The sequence below is a fragment of the Narcine bancroftii genome, chromosome 8 (assembly GCF_036971445.1).
Source record: "Narcine bancroftii isolate sNarBan1 chromosome 8, sNarBan1.hap1, whole genome shotgun sequence".
NCBI lineage: Eukaryota > Metazoa > Chordata > Chondrichthyes > Torpediniformes > Narcinidae > Narcine > Narcine bancroftii.
Genome location: NC_091476.1, coordinates 84,058,706 through 84,075,261, shown reverse-complemented (window position 1 = coordinate 84,075,261; position 16,556 = coordinate 84,058,706). Strand labels below are relative to the sequence as shown.

Sequence of the window (16,556 nt, the reverse complement as noted above, 5' to 3'; positions counted from 1 at the left end):
CTCTTCATCTGAGCAGGAAAGGAGATCTTGGCGATTTGGGCTAACGGATCCCGAAATTAAAAATATGCCAAATCACCATGGCTACGCAGAATAAATTTAGAATATATGAGGGCATTACATCAAAAGGCTATTAAATGGAACAATTTCACTTTATTCTATTCAACGAACGATGGGGGCCGTGGGGCAGGTAGGCAAGGTCAGGGGAGGCTTTACTAAAGCTCAGCCTAGGGCCTGGGTGGTAGTTAATCTGCCGCTGCACCTGAAGGGAACATATGTTTTTTTTTTAAACTGTCCTCGTGGCAATGAAGGTTTAAGAAGCAAAGAATGGTTCAGGGTAAGTGCTTCAAGGTCATTTGGATCTGTTGATGTCTTAGTGATTGGACAACTGTTGAGGTTTGCTTCATTTTTGCATAGAACTGTCTGAAGATCCTCCTCATTAAGATTTTTTTCCAATCAAAGATTGAATTAAGAATTTTTCGTATTGATCTAATCAATCCTTCCCATACACCTCCATGGTGTAATCCAGTAGGAGGATTAAAAATCCAATTAATTTTTTTTTATCTAGTTCATTATGAACACAAGTTTGATTTGAGTTTGCAATTGCATCTTTTAAATCACACTAAGCTCCCCGAAATTAGTGCCATCATCAGATCCTAGTTCCTTTACTTGCCCATGTCTGGCAATAAAAAGTGAAGGGCATTGATGAAAGAGTCTGTATCAAGTGATGGTCCCACTTCAATGTGAATTGCTCTTATGGTTAAACATATGAAAAAGACACCATAGCCTTTCACAACACTTCTTGCTCATTTCATTTCAAATAGTCCAAAATGGGGGGGCGTGGCAAGATGGTGTAAGGATCAGATGTGCCTTCCAGTCCTCTCCTGACTCTATCTTATTGTTTTGTCTAGAAATGCCCATTAAAATTCTTTAAAAGTTTAGATAATTTCAGTGCTGTTAATTTAACTTATGATGGTACAATTGGTGGAAAAGAGCAAAAAAAAAACGACATCAAAAAACTACATTTTCCAAAAGTTCAAGTTTTGGAGCCTACCTACAGGAAAGACACCGGGACTCAGCGTGAAATGGATCCCAGGAGAGAGGTACAGTGTTCGGATGTAGGGCTCTATGTTACATCGGTAGAGCCCCCTAAAGAGGGCGCCAAACAGCCTTTAGAACAAAGAGTTACTCAAAGGCATTTGTCAACTGTAGAGGTGGCGCTGCAAACTGCATCTCTTGAGATAGAAAAACCTATACAACTTGATGTACTGGGAGAACTTAATACATTATGGACTGGAGAAAACCCCGGCCAGCGCCCTCCAGTCATTGCTGGAGAGGCTGTGGCTGGGGTTTCCACACGCAGTCATACTACAAGGAAGGCAACCAGAATGAAGGAAGGAACAGAAGATCCTTTGGTTATGCAGAAGAAGCAGGAATCTGTTGAGCCAAAATCTCTTCCAATTGAAAAGATTTTTGTGAATCTTGAATCTAAATTATCTTATACAATGCAGGGATTATCCAAGATTATGACTGAACTTGGTACTAGGTTTAATACTCTGGTGAAAGTACATTCTCAACAGATGGCTGAGTTTGGCGCTTTTAAGCTTGAAGTGAGAGATAAATTTAATTCGTGTGAAGAAGATATAAATGAAATACGGGATCGTTTTTGATGTGACCAAAATGGTCGAAGACTTACAAACTCAAAATAAGAATTTGGTGAAAAAGATTGATTATTTGGAAAACCAATCCAGACGGAACAATATAAAGATTATTGGTTTGCCGGAAGGTATGGAGGGACCAGACCCAAGAAAATTTTTTACTGAATGGATTCCGCAGGTGCTGGGTCAAGAACATTTCCCGGAAGGTATAATACTGGAATGTGCTCACAGAGCCTTGTGTAGAAGACCTATTTCAGGTCAAAGTCTAAGACCTGTTTTGGTTCGTTGCTTGAATTATTACGACAGAGAAATAATTTTACGAGTGGCTATTAGAAATGCACAACAGAGAAAATCACCCTTGATGATTCAAAATAATCGAGTTTTCTTCTATGCGGATTTGAGTCAAGAAGTTATGTTCCAACGACGGGAATTCAATCCTGCTAAAGAGTTGTTGTGGAAGAAAGGCTACAAGACAACCTTTAGATATCCAGCTGTTTTGAAGGTTTTCCAAGATGGTTGCCAACCAAAGTTCTTTGATTCTCCAAAGGAAGCTATAGCATTTGCTCAAGAGCTGCCAATTACTCAGTTTCAACAGAGACATAGTCCGCCGCAATCTCTAATGAGACAAGAGATGGAAGAAAAGAGCCGTGCTCCAAGAAGGAATGGATGTAATGGTGACTCGGCAGTTGGAGCTGATTAAAAGAAGAGTTGTCCTTTTTTTAAATTTTTTTTAAAAAAGGGATGATGTTAGTTTAAGATGAAGTGAGAGTTGGGGGAGAGAACTCGATAGGCACTATTTCTTGAAAGTCATCTGCTACGTGTGAGTTATCTCACACCCATTTTTTTTTGGGAGTTACCGCATTGCGCGGTTTAGACAGGAGGGGGTATTTTTAACCTCCTACCCGTTTTTTTTCCTTTTTTTGTATTATTAGATTAAAGAGTGAAGGGTTTTTTTTGTTTAAATATTTAAAAAAAACATAAGAAAGTATTTGATTGTTTAAAAAACTAAAAATTGATGTGGTTTTTTTTGTAAAGTTTATTCAGTAGATAAGGAATATCTGAAATTTAAATGTGAATGGGATGGATAAGTTTTTTTTATATTTTTTCTTTAACTTTAAGGTGAAGGAGTGGTAATTCTGGTGTATATTATTTTGCTATTTTAGTTATAGAACAAAGGGAATAATGGTGAAAGTTATAAATTGAATTGTACAATTCTTAATGAGGCTTGAATTTTGTTTGTGGTTTATGCTCCATTTATTGAAGATATAGATTTCGTTGTAGATGTGTTTTTATTATTTGGATATCTGAATTTTAACGTAATGATTGGGGATATTTAAATGTGGTACTGGAGCTTTTATTGGATAACTATTCAAGAGTAAAAGGGAAAATGGTGGAAGAGTACTAAAATTGAATTGTACAATGCTTAATGAGGTTTGAATTTTGTTTTAAGATGGTGGTTTATGTGACTAATATGATGATAGATTGATTATTGTTTAAGAATTTTTGATAGATAATGTTACTAACTTTACTAATTTTTTATATTAAGTTTGAGTTAAATATATGTTTCATCTTAACTCCGTTTGTTAAATATATGCATTTAAGTTTGATTTAAATGTTTTTTAAATCTGATATCTTAGTATTAATTACTTTTCTTTTTGTTAGTATTTTAATCGGTTATGTTTTTGGTTTTTTTTCTCACATATATTATTAACTTTATTAATTCTTCACTCTTTATTTTGGGGGGAAGGGGGGGTTGGACTAATTTGAGTTGGGTTATTAATGTGTAATAATTATTGGGAAGGGTATAGTTTATTTAGATTACTGATACTGTATTGTAATGTTATTATTTTATTCTTAATTTTTTTTTTAATGTAATCCTAAATGTTATTCATGTTATAAAATCTTAAATAAAGTTTTAAAAAAAAAATGGTCCAAAATATCAACATGGCTAAACATGTGAAAAAGACGCCATAGCCCTTCACAATACTTGCTTGTTTCATTTCAAACGGTCCAAAATATCAACTCCAGCAAATGTGATTGGAGGTTTAACTGGAGTGACTCTGTCCAGAGGTAAATCTGCCATCAGTTGTCATCCAGAAGGATTATTTACACATCAACAAACTATGCATTTTATTACAATTTTTCTGCTTAATCTAGTGGCACCACAAATTCATTATTTTTCTTGTAGTCAGGATAACATATGGTTACAACTACCATGACCTAACTCTTCATGAATATATTGAAAAATTAGCCCTGAAATATGAAAATCTTTGGCCAGTATGACAGGATGTTCATCTTTTCTGGCATTGCTGCTCTACTAGGGTGCCCACCAATTCTTAAAACACCATTCTCGAGAAGAGGGTTGAGTTTACCAATGTGGCTTATCCTTTTAAAATACATTTATTTTTGTCAGACATCATTTGTTACGATTCAGATACCATCTTTTAAATCTGAGCATCCATGCTGTTGCTCTACTCAAACTATTCCAGGATGAAAAGTAATGGATTAAACAGGTAACTAAATCTATTTGTTCAGACATTATCTGAATAGCATTTTTCATTTTACCCCTGATTTCAGGGTCTATTCTTTTGATTTCAGGGTTTTCTGGTAAAAATTTCTTCTAATTTATCAGGATTTTGAGGTCACTCATTTTGAATGTAGAAGAAACTGAGGCCCTGACACCCGTATTTCAATCTTCAGAAAAGACTTCATTTTCAAACCTCGGGAAGCCTGATTGCCAGGATTGTTCACTGTGTTAACATATTGTCACTGTATTGAACATGAGACTTTATCGATTTCAGTGATTCTGTTAGCCACGAAAGTTCAAAACCTTGCAGTTTTATTGCTGATGTATTTGACCACAGAGGTGCTATCAGTCCAAAATATGGAGTCTGTTAGTTTCATCTGTTAGTTTCATCTGCAGCTCTTTTTTCAACATTGTGTCCATCCTGCTCGTCTTGGTAGCAGCCATCAATTCCATTCATGGAATCGTGACTGGTTTCAATGGAGCCACTCCGGCCTTTCCCATTGCAAATCCACAATGTATCTGAAATTTGTCATCATGCCTTTATTCGTAATTCCGGAAACCAAACATTTTTACTGCATGTACAATATATGTTCAGGTGTTTAGCTTAGTTTGAGGCAGTTTAAATTTGAAGTTTTACTCTATATTTTACTTAAAAATACACGGATTGTCCTCCAGCAGAATTTAAGCAACCCCTCGTAAGGGTATTTAACAGAGGGAGTGGCTCAGGGACTTGGGCAAGCAAGCAGGGAAAGAGCGGTAATGTGGCTCAGTCGGGCGAGTGAGTGGGGAGAGAGTGGCAGCGCAACTCAGGTGGGCAAACAAGTGGCAGCGTGGCTCGGGCAGATGAGCAGGGTGAGAGTGACAGCATGACTTGGGCGGGTGAGTGGGGAGAGAGTGGCAGTGTGGCTTGGGTAGGCGGGAGAGAGTGGCATGACTCAGGTGGGAAAGCGGGGAGAGAGTGGCAGCGGAACTCAGGAGAGCGGGAGAGAGCGGCAGCACATCTCAGGCAGGTGAGCAGGGAGAGAGTGGCAGCGCAGCTCGGGTGGGCGAGCAGGGAGAGAGTGGTCTATCTATTTCTCACTTCATTTACCACCCTCCACATCCAATGCCACTTTGACCTTCTCCCCCTGCGATTACTTAAAAGTACTGCCATTTTAATATTATTCCATTATCCGAAAAATTCCGAAGTCCGAAAAATGTCTGGTCCCAAGGATTTTGGATAAAAGATTAAGCACCTGTAATAGATAACTAGCAGTTCCGTAAGCATCTTTACATGGATCTACAAAATGATTCAACTGAACAGAAGTTACAGTTCTGAAATTGTGGGTTTGAAGCATCTGTCAATCTTGAAGTCTTCCAGCTTCCAAAGATCATACATCCAACACGTCCATTTTTGTATAATGGATTCTGGTACTTCAACATCCCATCCAATCTACTTCCTACGCAAATCTTGCAGAATTTGCTTGGCAATCAGGACAACTAAGGGATCGTAAATATTGCTATATTCCTAGAGGATCATATATCGAGCTAACTGTTAATAGAATTTTCCCATCTTGAGAGAGGTCTGTCCTTCAAAATGATTTTGTACTTAAATACATCCCACTAAACACACCATTGTCCACCTAACACCCTTTCGACAGGAAGGTCATGATCTGAGTCCATATTCTTTTTTTTTTTGAAGACTTTATTTAAAATTGAGTCCATATTCTTCATTTATTTTGCCCTCTCCTTTTCAGGTAATACCTGCCAACTATTACTTGACCATTTTGTAAGTGGAAAGCCTCCTTTGGAACAGATTGCCTTTAACTCATGATAAAGAGTTATTGTCCTTTAACTGTAGCTACAGAAGTGAGACATTCATCCACATAAAAATTATTCCTGATGGTGCTTATAGCTTGAGAGCTAAATTGTTCCATAATGTCCTCAGCATTCTTCCACAGGGCAAAACTTCCACAACTTGGTGATGAAGTCGCTCCAAATAGATGCCCTGTCATTCTGTATTCTACCATGTTTTGACTGTAGTCTCTATCAGGCCACCAAAGGAATTGTAACAAGTCATGGTCTTCATTTGGTATTTTCACCTGTAATGATGACCAGGTTCTTTATGGAATCTAGTTAAGACTCCTATCAACGTACTGGTCAAATCAGGACCTTGTAAGAGTTGAGAATTTAGTGAAATTCCCCGAAATGTCGCTCTACATTCAAACACAACTCCAAGTTTTTTCTTCTGTGGATGCAAAACCCCATGGTGTGGTAAATACCATTTTTTGACATCACCACGTTCCAAGATATCATCTGGTACTTTCTCTGCATATCGTTTGGATATCATGTCAGCCACACATTTGGTGTAGTCTGAATAAAAGAAAGAATCTTGAATCTTCTCTTTAAATTCAGTGTATGTTGTTCAATTACACCTCTATTATCAGGCATGCATATTTCCCTTACCTTTAAAGGTAATCCAATGCAATAATGATCCTGAACCAGTTTGGCAGATTCTGACACCAATTCCAAGAACTGCTGGTCTTTCTATGAAGGTTATTGGTCATCCCTGATGCACTCAGTAAAGCCATTCTTGAACTACTGCTCCCACAGCTTATCAAACTTCACAATCGATATCTTGTTGACACAGATGATTGATTTTGAACCTCTTCTTTCTCCTAATGGCCCATTAATCATCCAACCAAGCATAGTTTTGACCATTAGGTCCATCTCCATCACTCTTATCATTTCTATTGGTTCCAGAGTCTTTGGTACAACTGAACCAATCAGCAACTCAATCTCTATTTTCCTGTATATAAACTTTCCTCAGATATGACCACGGATCCACATAATTTTGATGTAGGATGTTTCCTTTCTGCACAGGATAGTCTTCTGTGTGTACATGCCTGAAAGATCACAAAAATCTTTACTGTAAATTCCAGCAACCTCTAACCCTGAAACCGTTAGTTTCAACTACCTTTTTTATCCCATGGTTTTCAATAGAATCCTTGACTTTCTTCTGTCAAGTTTAAGCTTTTTCATAAGTTTCACTGTGCAAAATGACGCAGTGCTTCCTGGGTCAAGAAATGCTTGTGTAAGTACCATTGCATTCCCGTTCTTGGCCTTAGCTTGAACAGACACTACTGAGAGTGTGGAGTTATTTGCAGCAGCCCATGTAAGACCACTTGTCAATATCGAGCTCCAGCACCTGCCTTTTTCCTTGCCGTTTGTTCCTTTTCCTTAAGGATTATGTACATTCTTATAATTTTGACCACATATGTCACAGCTGAGTCATTTTATGCAGTTTTTGCTGATGTGTCCTTTACACAGACAACCAAAACATACTCTATACTTCCTTCAAAAATTGATTTTCTCACTTTTTTTCTTTTTTTTTCCATCTATTTTTTTTCCACTATTTCTTCTTAACAGGCAAACTTTCTTTTTCTTTAATTTCTTTATCTGTCACTGTCAGAGAGGTGGCAAATGTATTTTTCTTCAATCTTGGTTGAGGACTTCTCAACTTCTTTAATCACTGTTTGAGTACCTTTAATTCCATACACTGGATCTGTGACAATGTCCACTTGCCACCAAATCCTTAAAAGTATCTGTCAGTAGCTGTCGCATAGTTTCATTTTTGGAATTCAACAACATAACTTTTCCATAATTTCATAATTTATCTACAATGATTACCATATTATGAGGAATGTCAAGCTCTCAAAGATGGCCAATCTCCGTCAAGACATTGCAACATCTTCTGAGAGAGAAAGCAGAAGCTTATAAACCCTTCATGTCCTCTGGTCTTATTAATGACCATGAAAGAAAGACCATTCTGTAAATAAGCTTTAGAAATTCTATACTTGTCACCAAAATGCTTCTCCAGGAACCACTTAGTCTGTTTGAATCCTACATTAGCATTCATATGTTGGCAACTCTTTACAAGATCTTACGGTGGTCCTCTCATAAACTGCTGCAATTAATATAAACCATCCTCCTGGCTTTGACACCTAATTTCAATACAGGTAGACCCCAACTTACGATGGAGTTCTGTTCTGGGACTTGCATCATAAGGTGAAATTATTGTAAGTTGGGGTCCACCGGCAGTGGTAGAATTCGTCCTTACTGCTGCTGAGGCCGACATCCCCACTGCTGCCGGCAGGAGATTGACATCCCAGCTCCTGCCAGGAGCCCAAAGTGGTGCCAGGTAACCAGGAGCAGTGGTGTCACCTCGCCACCTACATTGTGAGTTGGAACGCATGCATAGATTCCCATCAGTCTCTCTCCCTCTTTAATCTCACTCCCGCCCCAAAAACAGCAATCTGTGCATGCATTCAAATCACCTTTTTTTAAAAATGGCGCTGGGTCCATCAAAGCACAATACAGGTATTCAAAACGGATTCTGATCAGCGTAACCTTAAAATATTGTAAGTCAGAACATTGTAAGTCATGATCTATTTGTACCGTGTTCAAAGTTTTTTTTATAAACGGTTGGTATTCAAGGGGGTTACCATCAGAAAAACTGGAATCTCTCTCTTGGGCATTAATGATACAGTATTAACTGTATTAATGATACAGCTATCTCGTCTTGTCGAGCCTAGGCATACATTACTTTGTTCACCCGGATTTCTAATACTTGCCAGGAGTGCCCAGTGTGACTCCCCATAAGATTGCATTTGGCTCCTATCTCTGTCCAATGCAGCCATCATTGGGTTTTGAGATCTAGCCCCTTGCTTCAACCTGAATAATTTGGGATCCTGCACATCTCGCATTCGGGGCACTGGCTCAGCCCTGTGCCTTAACCTGCCTTGGTTCATGACCAAGCACATCTTGTGGTTCTATCACTGGCTCAGCCTTGTGCCTAGACCTGTCAATTTCAGGACAAAGCATGTATTATGATTGTAGCACTGGAGTTTGATCTAAAACTTCACTTACTTACAGTATTTGACACATTATCCTTTTTTAAAAACTTTTTTTATTCGTTCTTAAAACAAATAATATGACATAAATCATATTTGTATCTTTCCGCATACTAGCAATATATTTTTTCGCTACGAATAAAGCTAAATATACAAAAGCAATCTGGAACTTATCTAATCCCAAGCCTTTCAGAGGTTGTAAACTACCCAATAAAAATACTGTTGGATCTAAAACTATTTTAATCTTGTACAGATATTCTAAAAACGATTGAATTTTCTTCCAAAAAGATTGTATATGTATACATGACCAAACAGCATGAAAAAATGTTCCAACCGTATCACCACATCTAAAACACAAATCTGATTCATTAAAACCATTTTTTTTTTAAATTTTTCAGGTGTCAAATATAATTGATGTAAAAAATTGTAATTAATCATTGCATCATGTGCATTTATCAATCTAGTTACACTATCATAACAGATATCTAACCAATCTTCTTCAGAAAAAATAAAACCAATATCCGCTTCCCATTTAATTTTAGATCTATCCCAACCGTTTTTATCCATACCATCCTGTAATATTTGATACATAAATTAAATATAACCCTTCTCTGGTACCTTCATTAAAAAAAGTCTCAAATTTAGTCATTTTAGGTAAAATCATATCTCTACCAAACATACATTTTACCAAAGATCGAATTTGATAATAAAGAAATAAAGAATTCTTATCAATACCAAAATCTTCCCTCATCTAATTAAAAGATAAAAACTTACCCTCTTTAAAACAATCTCCCAAATTTTTCACACCTTTAAATCTCCAATGCAATAAACTTTGATTATGTATTGAAAAAGAAATAAGTTGATTATTATACAACGGAGTCAAAGCAAATAATTTACCCCTAGAACCTATCATTTTATATTTCTTTATCTATAATTTCATTAAATGTTTTAGTATAGGCACTTTATGTTGTTGTAACAAATTCATATTCCACCTAATTGAAACATATATTGTATACGCGGAAAGATATTCATCTTAACTGTATTTACCCTTACCATTAAATTAATAGGTAAATCTTTCCATTTAATCAAATCAGTTTTGATCTTTTTCATTAACAGAGCATAATTTAATTTATATAAAGATTGATAATTAACATTCAAAATTATACCCAGATATTTAGTTCGGTCAGTCCACTTCAAATTAATAATATTCTTATAAACTGGATAATCTCCTTCACTTACCAGTAATATTTCACTTTTTTCCCCAGTTAACTTTATATCCAGAAAGACATGCATATTGTATTAAACATTCCTTCAAATGTAAAAGCAACTGAGCTGGATTTGTTAAATATACCAGTACGTCATCAGCAAATAAATTAATTTTATACTCCTCATCTAAAACTTTTATACCTTGCATCTGTGTATTTTGTCTTATCAACTGTGCTAAAGGTTCAATCACTAACACAAACAAAGCTGGTGATAAAGGACAACCTTAATGAGTTGATCGAGTTCACTTAAACGATTCCGAAATCAAACCATTCGTCAATACTCTAGCTACCGTTTGACACATTATCTTTAGGTCCTATTAGGTCCTGTACGTCAGATGTGCATTAATATCTGACTCTGTCTCCATTTTGGATTGCTCATCCTCCTCCTTCCTTTGGCTTGGCTTCGTGGACGAAGATTTATGGAAGGGTAATGTCCACGTCAGCTGCAGGCTCGTTTGTGGCTGACAAGTCCGATGCGGGACAGGCAGACACGGTTGCAGCAGCTGCAAGGGAAAATTGGTGGGTTGGGGTTGGGTATTGGGTTTTTCCTCCTTTGTCTTTTGTCAGTGAGGTGGGCTCTGCGGTCTTCTTCAAAGGAGGTTGCTGCCTGCCAAACCACAATCCTCCACACCACAATCTTATGCTATAGCTTTAGCCACTACTTTGTAGCTCATCTCTGTTTCTATTAATAGATGTTGCAGAAATTTTATGCGATTTGTATCCCTAACAACTGTAACCTTCTTATCTATAGCCTCTCTCAGAATTGCTTGAAGAGTCACTTTGTTTCCATTTATAGGTAATTGCCAACTTTGCAATTCTTCTACAAGTTCCTTTTTAGAACCATAAAACACTACAGCACAGAAAACAGGCTATTCAGCCCTTCTAGTCTGTGTCTAAAACATCACACTGATTTGGATCTATGTTAATAGTAATATTAGGTTAAGGTTAAGTTATATTTCTTATAAAAATGTCTGTAAATTACAGAGTTAAAAATATTGTATATGTATTCTTGTTAAGTTAGTTATGGGTTGGTACAGGGTCACACACAAGTCACAGCACATTCACAGAGAACCACTGTACTTAAAAAAGAGTGTTCATTCTCGGAATCGGAGCATCTTAGAAAGACAGAGGTAATGGATCTGAAGTGGTCCTTAATTATTCAAGAACAATGAAGTGTTTTCTTTATTAAAAGCTGAAGTATCTAAGTACTCAATAAGAAGTGCTGAGAAAGCCATTTGTTTTTAAACAAAATCACTTAAGCCTCTTGAACAGAGATGAGGACGAAGGTTGTATTGATATGGAGCGGTTTGGAAAAAAGAACAGAATTTTGGAAGAAATAAAACTGATGGTCATGTAGTTTCCAAGAATTGGGACTGACCTCATTGATGATGTAACTGTCACATGATTTGGAGAAATATATTATCAAATTCAGACATTTTTGGATTAGTTCATTTTGGAGAGAAGTCAAAATCCTGTGACACACACAGGGATTGGAACCTTGTGAAAGTCAGGATTGAATTACAGTAACCAGAATAGGTGCTGTTGTGTGTTAGACCTGGGAAAAGGGGAAAACATAACAAATGGCTTTTGAAATAAGAAAGACCACTTCACTATCTCTTTGGAAAAGAGGACAGAATTCTACTGGGACCATTTTTGTATGGGCATTTCGCTTAACCCTTGTCTGGGATTGTGAATTCATTGTGAAAGAAAATAGCCACATTTGATGTCTCTTCGAAAAGAGGGCAGATTCTTCATGTGAAACACAGATTCCAAAATCTTCAAAAAAGATTTGATCCTGGGAAGACAGGAATTGTATTCTCCTTTTCACAGGAGGAACATTAGTGGTTTAAAAGATGGTCACTTCTATTTGAAGAATATATCTCAAGACATCTCATCAAAAGAATTGTGTTTAAAGAAGCCTGAAGATATGAAGTTTAAAAGTACTTTATAATTATCTCTGAACTGAAAATTTAAGACCTTCAAGCAAGACTAACATGATATTGAACTTTTAAAAATTGACTTTTCAGAGCAGGACTTTAATTACACACACACACACACTCACATTTTACATTTGTGCATAAGGGGTTAAATTTAGAATTAAGTTTAGAGATAAAGAGGAAATGTTTTGTTATTGATAGTTTGAATTTACCATTGCCTGGTGAATTTTCCATTGCTCTTCCTTTGTTAGTGCTAACAAAGTATTTAAGTCCCAAACAAAAAAATTAAAAGGGTTGTGAGTTGATAACAATATCACTAGTCCCACTGGCCTGCACCCATTTCATTTTCAAAAGCCAAGAGTGAGCCCGCATTTACCATGTCAAATAACAACTCATTCCACATTCCCACCACTCTCTTCATCTTGTCGACACATAGGTCCACAGGTGTGGCAGCTGCCATCTTCTGCACCTCCTTTATCCATCTAGTCAATCGTCCACTCAGCCATCAAACATGCACAAAAATTACTCCTCCATAGGACAAGCGGCAATTTCATCAAACTGCTCTAATTTAATAAACAATAGAAGAAATTTCCAATAAGGCTTACCGCTTCTTCAATAGTCTTGGTACTGTTCATGTGCCTCCTTTATTGATCTGCTCTAAACAGAGTCCAATCGATCCAGTCTTCTTTTCCAAATCCAATTTCCAACTTTCTATGTCTTCAATTTGTCTTCTATTAACTAACAAGTCAATAGTCCTAATTTTTTTAACTAAATATTGCAACTATTTTTGTTTTTAATCGCCCAGACAACATGAAGATGCCATTGTTCTGACTTATTAAATGAAAAGTCCATTAAAGAAGCATATAGTTTTTCACTGTTTATTAGAACTTTATATAATAAGAACTATGTTAAAACAATTAAAACTATACTTAAAACAGTTAATAAAATAGGCAATAATATGTTAATACGTACAAAAGAATGGAGAATTATCTGGACCATCTCTATGGTACCCTGGTTCTCAACAGTACAATAGAAAAACTGAATGCTTATTTTAAACATGCAAAGCTAGCTAACCTCGGAATTAGCTGTTACTAGGAGACACTTATGGAAATCATAAACAATATTCAGCGGTTTCTCCCAAAATATGTTTGCAAGTCATTTTAACTCTTATAACTCTGACCCCTCCTGTCTTTGAAGAGTAGCACAAGAGATGACCCTTCTGAATTGTGATCATAGCAGCAGACATGTTTGTTACAATTTAAAGTGGTCCATTGGAATACATAAGTCCAAAGTCAAATTATTTAATTTTTATCCAGATGTTGATCCTCTATGTGATAAGTGTAAAATCTTTGAAGCCTCATTGATCCATATGTTTTGGGAATGCCCCAATATAGAAAATTTTTGGAAAGATATTTTTCAGACTTTATCAAAGATTTTAAAGATTAAATGAGAACCATGCCCTCTCATTGCTTTGTTTAGTTTTTCTCGAGAAGAGGATATACTCTTGACTTCAGCTTTTACCTCGTTCATAGCTAGACAAGCAATTTTAATGAAATGGAAAGATAATTCTCCACCTACTCATGCCCAGTGGTTACATGATGTTATGTCCTGTTTAAACTTGGAGAAAATTAATACAACATTAAAGATAGAAAGTTTCAATTTGACAATATTCTATGAATAGGCCCACAATTTATCATAATTGGAAGATTTAAGTCTGGATGATCTGGAGACTCTCTGTCTAATGTCTGAAGGTCACTATTTGATTCATATCTTGAACTACAATGACACAATAAATGCATTTTTTTTAAAAAAGAATTGTGGAATTAAGGATGGATTGGGAAATGAGTAGAGTCAGAGTCACATGGGTACATAAACCATCGGAGCCAACCAAGTTGAAATTCTGGGCAAGTTCCATTTGCCTCCACTTGATCCTTCTAAATCCCACCTATCTATAAACTTGTCAAATATTGCTTGAATGTCAAAATTGTGTTCACTTCTGCAATTTCCTGTGGAAGCTCATTCCAGATACAGGCCACACTCAGAGTGAAAGGGGTGATGGAAATCACATCAAACAAATTCCATCTCATCTAAGCTGACCCATCCATAGTCATGATATTGAATGGTGGAACCAGCTTAATGGGCCAGGTGGCCAACTCCTGCTTCTGTTTCTGTCCGTTTATTCTTATTGGGAAAACGCTGCTCGAGGTGTAAGATTAGCTCTTATCTGGCAGGATTGCAGAGTGAGCTTGAGTGCTGAAAAAGTACACGCTAGCTATTTCTTATGTTCTTACATTTTTGCAAATAACCCAAGGCAAAGCCTATCATCTGATGATTACAAGGATGTGGAGCATGCAGAACTCTTCCCAATAATACTCCTCTAATAGCTGTCGATCCACTGAAGGTGTGCAAAATCAGGTTCTTGGATTACACACTGGAGACAGCACCCAGTTTTAGTAAACAGGCTTTTTAGTTAAAAAAAAACACAAAAATGCTGGAGGTAAAGAGGTAAAAGCCAACATTTTGGGTAACATTTCAGTATTCTGCAAAGTTTAAATGATGTCTACTGAAGAACAAAGTACACCAGACATTTACACACATGTCTCCCTGCCTGGGCTCACATACACACTGGAAGTTTATAAAGTGCAATTATTTTGGCTCCATATTAGGGCCCAGTCAGTAGGAGAAATTATTACATCATGCAGAACACACAAGTGTCCAATGCTATCAAAATGCTATCAAAACTGCACTCTCTCCTGCTGTTCACCAGCAAAAAAAAAACAATGAAAGATTACTCTCTTCATAAAGAAGGCCTCAGGACTTTTAAACAACAGTAGCCTGCAAATTTTGAAATACTGCACATTTTTTTTCTGATTCTGGCCTGGGGACATGTCAGATTCTCAAGTTCTTTGAAAATATCCCCTTGGCAGATAATTCCCATCCAAATGATTATTCAATTGTAGAAGCAGCAGGCTTTCAGTGATGAGTGAAACACAGACGACCTACACAACTTCTTTGAGGTTCATGAAAGCAATTTGTTCACTATCCTGGTGAACAAGGATAAGTATGGACCTTATAGAAAAGTACGAAATTGGGGGAAGGCAAATTATAACATTGGATCAGCTCTTGTTGGGCAACATCACAAATGATATATGGGAGTTGTTTATGGACCAACTAATTACAATGCAAGAACAGCATGTTTGTATGCTAAAGATGGACAGGGATGGTTGGCAAGGTAAGAGAGTTTTGGATGACAGGAGGTCACAAACTTTGTCAAAAAATTAAAATAGGCCTATGCAAGGTTCAGAAAGCTACACTCTGAGAGAGGCCTGCAGAAACGACCTCAAGCAGGAAAATAAGAAGGTCAAAACATGCCATAAATTATCCTTGGCAATATGATTAAAGAGAACCCCAAGGCACTTTATACTTGCATTAAAAAACAACAAATGAGAGAATTTATACCTAGAGTTAGAGGAAGTGGGCAAGGTACTGAGTACTTTCCATTGGTATTTACCAAGAAGGGCATGGAGGAGAGTGATAGGGAGCATTATGTGGACATTTGAGATCAAGAGAGAGATGGTGCTAAGTCTTCTTAGGAGCATTAAGGTGGACAAGTTCCCTGGCATGAAATTTATCCCAGATTATTGAAAAAGCAAGTGAAGAGATTGCTGGGGTTTTGACAAGGAGAGGTCCCAGAGGACTGGAGAGTAGCCCATGTGGTACTTTTGTTCAAGATGGGAAATTATAAGACAGAAAGCCTTACATCAATGGTAGGGAAACTAATGGAAAGGGTAATTGTGTATAGATTTGCACTTATTTGGAAAGGCATGATCAGATTAGGGATAGTCAACATGGTTTTGTGGAGAGGTGACAAAGGTGGTTGAAAAGTATAGGGCACATGCTGTTGTTTACATAGGCCTCAGTACAGCATTTGATAAGGTTCGACAAAGTTCCTCAAGGTAGGCTGATCCAGAAAATACAGATCCATGGGATCCATGGTGAATTATTTGTTTGGATTCAAAATTAGCTGTCCCAAAGAAGATGGAAGGTAGTGTGGAAGGGTGTTATTCTGGCTGGAAGTCTGTGGCTGGTGCTGCTTCACAGGGATCCGTGTTTAGACCCCTGTTGTCTGTGATATATGTAAATGAGTTGTATGAAAAAGTAGGTGGATGGCTTGCAGATGACACCAAGATTGGTAGGGTTGTGGACAGTGTCAAAGGCTATCAAAGAAAAAAACAGGATGGAGATCAGTTATAGATATGAGATGAGAAATGTTTGCAGTT

The 16,556-nt window shown here is 37.0% G+C and overlaps 1 protein-coding gene across 11 annotated transcripts in view; it reads right to left on the bottom strand.

The window, feature by feature from the left end:
* Positions 1-16,556, bottom strand: part of arhgap32b (Rho GTPase activating protein 32b) — a 618,422-nt gene that overhangs the window by 411,208 nt on the left and 190,658 nt on the right. For 3 of the 11 annotated variants that reach the window (XM_069894397.1, XM_069894396.1, XM_069894395.1), the window contains exon 2: positions 12,882-13,014. The exons of the other annotated variants lie outside the window; for them this stretch is intronic. The gene's annotated coding sequence lies outside the window, so the exon portion shown is untranslated. The remainder of the gene's footprint in view (positions 1-12,881; positions 13,015-16,556) is intronic. 11 annotated transcript variants of the gene reach the window in all.